Consider the following 8,519-nt stretch of genomic DNA (forward strand, 5'->3'; position numbering starts at 1 on the left):
AATCACCGGTCTTCTGTGTCGCTCGCGCTGGGAGTTGGAGACTGGAGCTGTTCCTATTCGGCCATCTTGCTCCGCCCCCCCTCAAGTTCTTTTTTTAAGCATATTTTATTGCTAAAATTGAAAAAAAAAAAAAGATAATCTTCTTCCACGATTTTATATCATAAGGAGGAACAAAGAGCCTTAATTATATATGGCCTACCTTGAATCCACCCTCATCCATCCACACATAAACACTTACCTGTAAGTATGCCTTATACACACACACACAATCTCACCTATTCTTCCCCAAACGTGGGTTGTGAGATTCTTCATAGAATATTCTTTCTTTTACTTTTATTTCAGCAAATATCTTTAGTTCAACTTCAAAACCCTATACGAGGCATAAATAATGTAAATATGAGAAAGACATATCAGGAAAAAGGAACAATTTAAGCTTCTTTTATTATTTTGACAAAGGGGTCGTATCAGGTTCCAATTCTGCTGGTATCTACAACTCATTAGCTCCAGGCAAACTCTCTTCGCTAAAAATAATGAAAATGATTGCATATTACTTGACAAAGTGAAAAAAGAGGATAATGCAAGTGGGCAGATTGGTAAGCTGTGGGATGAAAAACTGTCACCAACTAATGGCCTGAATTTGCACTGACTGGTCTAGGTGTTGTGATGATCCTGTCCAGCTGATTCAAAAAGAAGCATGGTGGATAGCCTTGATAACTAATGCTCAGTCAATGCAATTGCAACTAAACTTCTGTTCTTATCCAGAATTCTTTTGTTACTCTAATTCACATGCACTGTTTTACTTAGGGGATGCTAACATGCCATAATGGGTTTTTGGCAATATCCATTAGCTTTGAGAGGGGCAAATAATGAATAGGTAGACCACTTTTCATTTTGCAAAGGCTCAACATGTAAATTTTTATTTAAGCAGGACAGTGGTAAGTTCAGATCATGTTCATTTCATTTATTGAATATGTACTAAGGGGAGGATGGCGCTTTAAAATACTTGAACTGATTTGTGAAGCTGTGTTTTCAAGTTCTTCCTGAGCTAACACGAATGTATTAACATTATTTGTACAGGTGGTGTTAAGATGTCAAAAAAGCAGCACAATGCCAATTGTACTTATTCCCTCTTCCTTTTTATGCCATGGAGGCAAGAGTAACCTGCTTCTGGAGTGAAAGATAATTCTGAAACAAATTCTAGGGAAGGGAAGTCCTAGGTTTCAAAAAAAAAAAAAAAAAAAGAACTACAAAAAGGCAAGGAAAGGATTCTACACAAGAAATAACCAAGTCTGTGTAAGTTCTAAAGAATTTCTTTTTCTCTTAGCCATATGTAGAATTTCTTTCTGGATCAGGCTTATTTTAAGACATGAGCCTTTCCAACTAGAAGTTGGAATAAAACTCACATATAGAATGGACTAAAAAAATTAGAGCATGATGATACTGCAAAAGTTTTCCAAACCGTAAATCCCTATGTGCTGAATTACTGAATTGCACTTTGAGAGCTGAGTTAGAAGAATGTGTGGTTTATATCTTTAGACCAGGCTCATCCACACTGGAGCTGCTGACCATCTTTCATTCTCTTTCACAGTTAATAATTTGAATTCATTCATCTTGATCATTCTCATTTCTTATCCTTGGCTATAAAATAAAAAATATATATAAAATACATATATATTATAATATATAAATATTTAAAAAATCNTTAAAAAATCAATTACAATCTAAGAAAACCATAATGTAAATGAAATATTAGACTATTAGACATGCAGAAGTTTTCAAAGGTAAAGATAATTATCTAAATTATCCATAATTTAAATATGAATGCATGAGTGTCAGTAAATTATTAGCTATCATGTACTCTTTGTATTCTATGATTGAGGTATATACTATTAGTTTATTTACAATTTTCAGAGAATTACCTAAGTTCATATAGCAAAATAGTGGCACAGCTAGGTCGGTTGTTATTACAAAAAAAAAACAAAATGGGTGAGAAGAAAACTGAATTCAATAAAGTGTTAAGTATCAGGAAAAAAAACAACAAACAATATGTCAACAAAACCGGAAATGTTAGGTGAATTAAAAGTTAGGTAAATTACTATCAAAAAGATAGTACATTTCAAACAAATTATTTTCTTTTCTTTCTTTGTGTGTGTGTGTGTGTGTGTGTTACAGGATCTCACTTTGTTACCCAGGCTGGAATGCAGTGGCGTGATCAGCTTACTGCAGCCTTGATCTCCTGGGCTCAAGCAATCCTCCCACCTTAACCCCCCAAGTAATCGGGACTACAGAAACACACAACCATGCCTGGCTAACTTTTGTGTATTTTTTGTAGAGACAGGGTTTCGCTATGTTGCCCAGGGTGGTCTTGAACTCCTGAGCTCAAGGGATCTGCCTGCCTCAACCTTCCAAAGTGCTAGGATTACAGGTGTAAACCACCATGCCCATCTCAAATGAATTCTTAATCCAGGGAAGTCTTCAGACTCTTCTCTCTTGTTCCTCCTTTGACTTATGTCTCCAACTTCCGTGTTACCCACTATTCCAGAGGCTGTTCAGAAATCCCATGACTCTCAAAAGGTACTGAAAGCTACCTGAATAAAAACTCATCTTTCTCTCCTCTGTTTCCACATTGTACTTGTGTCTCACTTATGCCACAGTGGGATGTGCATGTTTCTCTATCCCAAAAGATTGACAGCAACAAGGCTCAGTCATCTCTGTGACCCCTCAGTGCCAAGGTTTTGTTGAGGTGAAATCAACTGACATGAACTGAGTAGAAATATATGCTAAATTGGTAACTGCGTATTCAGAAGACTATGAGAAGGAAAACTGCAACATACGATTAAGAGGGAATTGACGCTAATGATTAAAAAAGAGAGAGAGACAGACTTTATACTAGACCTATGGGACCAAGCTCTATTAGATCTGAGACTGAAATAATTCTGAACTTAAAAGGGTTATAGCATAAGATGTCAAGAGTTTAATTTACAATTAACATTTACCAAGCCAGACTAAAGTCCAGACTGGCCTGGTCATTGTCTATTTTTTTTTTTTTAATGTTCACACACACAGTGTGGTAGTTTTATGTAGCGACCAGCTATATAAGGTTACTTTGCTAAGACGATGGTGCAACTAAGATCCCAAACTCAGAGTCTTTCAAAGAGAAATCCTTAATGTAGTAAGAGAAATAAAAAAATTATCATTCAGGAAATTGTAGTGAATGCATCAGGAGTGCATTCAGTCTGGGAGCTGTTGTTTTGTATTTTTGCCTTTGGTTCTGATGTTGATACTTTTTTAACTCTGAAAATGTCTTCTGACCTTTTTAATACAAACTCTTGATTCACTGTAATATGAGTTTTACCCCTTCCTAGACTTCCTGAAGAGCGAGGTTCTAAAGACAATCAACACTAAACTTAGGTCATACGTGGAACCATCCCCAAAGGTCAGAGAAGATACCTAGAGAGATTTCTGTCTTAGTCCACTTCTCTTGCTATAACAAAATACCTTGGATTGGGCAATTTATAAACAACACAAAATTACTGCTCACACTTCTGGAAGCTGGGAAGTCCAGCATTAACGTGCCAGCAGATTCAGTGTCTCATGAGGGCCTGTTCCTCATAAATAGTGCCCTCTGTGCACTCACATGGTGGATGCGGTGCATGTGCTCCTTCAGGCCTCTTTTATCAGGGAACTAATCCTGTTCATGACATAATCACCTCCCAAAGGCCCCACCTCTTAATACAATTGCACTGGGGATTAGGTATCAACATATGAATCTGGAGGGACACAAACACTGAGACCATAGCAGCTTCCAATCTTATTCTGCATATTGGGAAGGTACAGAACAAAATGAGACAAAACATTGCTCAGATGTATGTTCCTCACAGGAGATCCTAGCCTATCCCGAAAGATGTTAAAAGTAAAAAAGTGATTTGAATCAGTGTTTATGTACCTTTCACTGCTACAGATGTTCATCCTGATAATTTAATCAAAACATCTAGCACTTTTTATGTTGAGAGATGAAGAGCACACATAATGGGAGAATAATGCGTTTTTCTCCAATGGAGCAAGAACTAATGTCAAGAAACAGCATATTGATTCAAATGGGAACAGGGTATGTTGTTTGGGACAACTCCTCTTGGGAATAATGGACAACCAAATTATCTTAATAATTTAAACAAAATGAGCTCTTGCTTTTTCCTGTAAATTTATCTCCCTTTCATCTCTGGGTTGGCTCAAGGAGAACCCCAAGATTGAAAGGCCTGCACTCCACCTCATCCAACTAGATGAATGCAAGCCCCACATCTTCCTTCATCTCTTATCTTGCTTCTTAAAGCTAGGAGTGACCCTTAGCAGCTAGTGAGCTCTATCCTTCCAGAATTCTATTTACTGTATCCGATGTTTTAGGGTAAGAATACTTCTGTCCTGTCTCATTTTCCAATTATGTGCTTAGTGTGTATATCTTTTTTCCCCAATAAATTACTGCCATAATAGCAGGAAGTATCCATACAAAACATCCGAGTTGCTTCATACATAATATCTTGATGTGAATTAAAATAAAATGTTCCTGTCAGAAAAAAAAAAAAAAAAACCAATCTAGTTTATTACTAATTCTTCCAGTTTTAAAGATTTACATATGAGTTCTTACATATGCCCCATCATGATTTTTTGAGTATAATATTCATCCTCCCTTAAAACTTCTTGTGCCTGAAATCCTTCCCCTACACAGCCTGGCTTTATTACTCCTACCACTATTGCTGCTGCTATTATTACTGCTACACCGTAATTATTACATCCCTCACCACTTCCTTCAGCAAGGTCACCACTACTGTTACTGCTGGAACTCATCCTTCTAGTCTCAACTTTATGTTATGTTCCAGACAAGTTAAGTCCTCCAAATCCGAGCTTTCCTACCAGTGCTGCAGCATTACAGGAATTGCTGATATGCTATGGTATTGGTCTCCTTCACCTTCTATTGATCTCATCGACTAATCATATGCCATTACATACTTATCACATCAAATATATTGTATTTAGACAAAAAAAATGTTGTGGACCCTGCTTTAACTATTCACATAGCTTTCCTTTTTCCTTTCTTGCACATGTCAACATTATTGCTATGGTTGTTTAACACTAGGAAGGGAGAAACAACAAGAGGAAACACCATGTCACTTAGGCAGTGACTAAGTCCCCCTTACATGGGGCAGTACCACAGTGCTTAGCAAAGTGTGTGGCACCCGGTGGGTGATTAATATTTATTTGTTGAATTAGTAAATGAAGTGGCCATCTCCACATTTCACAGCCACTGTAAAGACAAAGAGAATCATTTGGGGCCCATCCACCTTTTCAGGACAGTTTAAACCACAGAACCCAAATAAATAAGCCCCATGCTGATTATCAGAGGGTAGGGGATTTCAGAAAACAGCAGGGTTGCTGAAGAAAGAGAATAAGGTAATTAGAACTAAGTGGAGACTGAACAGATACTAGAAAGCATTAAAATGAACCCACTGATTAAGAACAATGAGTGTCTTGATTAACTTGTCCTAATAGGAGGGGGAGTCGAACTGCTAATGTATGGGAAAGGAAGAGGGTAATTTTTTTTTATTTTTATTTATTTTTTTTGAGACGGAGTCTTGCTCTGTTGCCCAGGCTGGAGTGCAGTGGCACGATCTTGGCTCTCTGCAACCTCCGCCTCCCAGGTTTAAGCAATTCTCCTGCCTCAGTCTCCCAAGTAGCTGGGGATGTTCTTTTTTTAACAAAGGAAACCAGAAGGGACACAAGAAACATACATCAAGTTTTTCAGTACCTCAGTGAAGTTCTGCCTAATTATTTTAAAGGCAGGTGTATTGGCATATAATTTACATATAGCAAAAATTCCCCCTTTATTGCATACAGCTCTATGAGTTTTGACAAGCACAAATAGATGTAACCATCACACAGTCAAGATAGACAACAGCCAGGCCCAGTGTCTTATGCCTGTAATCTCAACACTTTGGGAAGCCATGGCATAAGGATCACTCCAGGAGTTTGGGATCAAGATAGAGAACATTTCCATTGCCTCCAAAATTTTCCTCATTCCCCTTTGTCAGTCTCCTTCCTCTACCCGCACTGATCTGCTTTCTGTCACTGCTGCTTTTATTTCTCCAGAAGGTGATGTAAATGGAATCAAACAATATCTAAACTTTTAAGCCTGGTTTACTTTACTTAGCATAATGCATTTGAGGTTCATCCATGTTTTTGCATTTATCAGTAGTTCATGTCTTTATTTTATTTTGTGGAGTAGTATTTCATTGTGTCGATATATAAAATTTATCTGTTCAGCAATTGGCAGACATGTGGGTTATTTTCATTTTGGGAACTATTATGATCAAAGCTACTATAAACATTTGAGCCCAGGATTTTTAGTAGACACATGTTTCCATCTGTCTTGGGTAAATACCTAGCAGTACAATTGCTGGGTCACAGGATAAGTATCTGTTTCACTTTATAAGAAACTGCCATTCGATTTTCCAAATTCTGCCTTTGTTTTTTTTTTCTTAAATTTCTAGCATTCTATCTTCAAGGGTAGCTGTTGGCAAGGCTAAGGTTTGCAGATGGTATATGACAGTTGTAAGGAAAAAATAGGATGCACAGATTTGATGGGAAGGAAAACACAGATGACACATGTTTCCTGGGTGTCTTCTGATCTGTCCTTACATTCTGCAATTTGAAGACACAAGTCAGGATGAAATCCAGGCAGGACAATGCTGCCTGTCAGCTACCATCTGCAAATACCCATTTCCCATTTCCCTACTCCTGGCTCTATACTCAGGCTCAGCATTTCATTGTCACGCACACACACACATCCTACCACTATACACCATCCTGGCTCTGGGTTCCATCAAAGGAATGGAGAGTATAATTCTATAAAAGTAATTTATGTTTTTTTAAAAAAAGGTAATTATGCCTCTTTGACAGTATTAAGTGTTCCTAGAGGTTCAGAAAGACAGGAAAAGAAAAAAAGAAAGAAAAAAATTCTTGCTCATATTACATTATCATTATTTTTACCTGGCACATTTCCTAAATCTAGCTGGAAATGAAAAAGCCTGTGCCAAATGCGATTTTGAAAAGTGTTCGTATTTGTGGGTGTTTCTGCACTGTCTGGAACTAGGAAGTAGCAAAAGTCTTAAAATGTAAATGATTTCCCCTTTGAGCTTTGCAAACCAGTTTTAGAGTATTATTTTGCCAAACATTATTGCTACCCAAAGCTCTAACCCCAAGTCTCCTGAGATACAATTTCAAGCAGGATGGACTCACATGAAATCAAAGATGAATGAAGATTGGGGTAGGGAATGGAGAATGTGTCCCTGCTTCTGATTGCTGATAGTGTCAAAACTTTGTATGAAATTTATAAGGCAAATGCCTTCAGAAAGAAGGGAAAGGAATTTAAGGGACAGATGAACCTTGTCCCTAGAGATCTTGAAGCCCTTAACTGGTTTACCAATCTTGTGAGACCTGAAAGAGTAAATTATCTCCTACCCATGTGTCATTTTTGAAATTGGCATAGGTTAGACGGGGCCCACATAACTTGGTGATGATAGAGCCCTTTAAAATAACTTTTCACATAGTAAAAATATCCCTTTTGACGAGTAACTCTTCAGACACACAGATTGGGAGTCATACTTTAGTCACCACCCATGACCTACCATTTATGACTTGTAGACACAGCTGTTTGTGCATGATCTCTGAAGAGTTGTTTTAACAGGAGAAGTTGAGCAAGTAACTTACAGGCTCATTGCTCATTAATTCCTTCCTCAAACTATGTCAGAGATACAAAAGGCTGTCCAGAACTTAATAATTGTAGAACAGTACTTATAGACCTTCTGAAAAAGGGATAAGCATAGAGAAATGAAGCCATTTAGAATCTGTCAAAGAACAGAGTGAATTTCAAAACAACCCTATGTTTCGTTAAAATTTATTTATTCAAGTTTAATGTACTTTGAAATGAATTTGCATTTTAAGGAACAGAATGTATTTTATTTTCATCAAGGACATACCACCCCAGAAAGGTCACTTACATGCTGTGACAATGTCAAGTGTGTTCTATCCAAAATTTGGCATGCTATTAAATTCTTGTTCCATAAAATCTTCAGGATAGCATCTTATCTTTATAATGTAACACGGCTTTTGATCAAAGACTTTTTAAAATACATCTTGCGCTTCAAGTTCATTTATTCTGAATATACCCATTCTTAACTCTTATCAAATAAATACATGTAATACATTTCCTGAAAGTGCACACAGTGAGAGAGAAAAGAAATCAATTTCTTTGCTTCTGAAATGATCTTAAATGCTCAATTATCTATCATGTCAAAAGTTGGGCTTACAAATTTATAATTCCAGTTTTTTGACAAGGAACTTGTATCTTTTGTTTAAACCACATGGTATTGTTTTAGAATATTTTCTGTTTTGTTATTATAGAGTAACAACATGTTAGACACTTGAGAAAACGTAAATATTATTTATTTCAGTGGTCTGCAAACTTT

The sequence above is a fragment of the Rhinopithecus bieti genome, unplaced genomic scaffold, assembly GCF_001698545.2.
Source record: "Rhinopithecus bieti isolate Rb0 unplaced genomic scaffold, ASM169854v2 scaffold_1422, whole genome shotgun sequence".
NCBI classification, from domain to species: Eukaryota; Metazoa; Chordata; class Mammalia; order Primates; family Cercopithecidae; genus Rhinopithecus; species Rhinopithecus bieti.